We start from the raw sequence: 603 nt of genomic DNA, 5'->3' as shown, positions 1-603 counted from the left end.
CAATATTTAGGAGCTATCATGAAGCTGAATGCCAAGTTGTTTGGTAATGAGACTTTGGAAAGTGAACCTCCCTTGCTCATTGGTGAACTAGACACCTGGATTCATAAAATTTTACCTCAAAAGAGACAAGATCCTGGCAAGTTCTTAATACCTTGTACCATAGGCACCATGACCTTTGAAAAAGCTCTATGTGATCTGGGGTCAGGGATAAATCTTATGCCACTCTCTGTAATGGAGAAGCTGGGGATCATTGAGGTATAACCTGCCTTGTTCTCGTTACAATTGGTAGACAAGTCATTAAGACAAGCTTATGGAGTAGTAGAGGACGTGTTAGTAAAGGTTGAAGGCCTTTATATCCCTACTGATTTCATAATATTAGACACTGGGAAGGAAGAGGATGAATGCATCATCCTTGGAAGACCTTTACTAGCTACAACAGGAGCTGTGATAGATGTCAACAGAGGTAAATTAGTCCTTCAATTGAATGGGGACTACCTGGTGTTTAAGGCACATGGCCATCCCTCTGTGATAAAAGAGAGAAAGCATGAAGAGCTTCTCTCAGTTCAGAGTCAAGAAGAGCCCCCACAGTCAAACTCTAAGTTT

The sequence above is a fragment of the Arachis duranensis genome, chromosome 5 (genome assembly GCF_000817695.3).
Source record: "Arachis duranensis cultivar V14167 chromosome 5, aradu.V14167.gnm2.J7QH, whole genome shotgun sequence".
NCBI lineage: Eukaryota > Viridiplantae > Streptophyta > Magnoliopsida > Fabales > Fabaceae > Arachis > Arachis duranensis.
Note: the sequence above shows the minus strand (reverse complement) of the source record.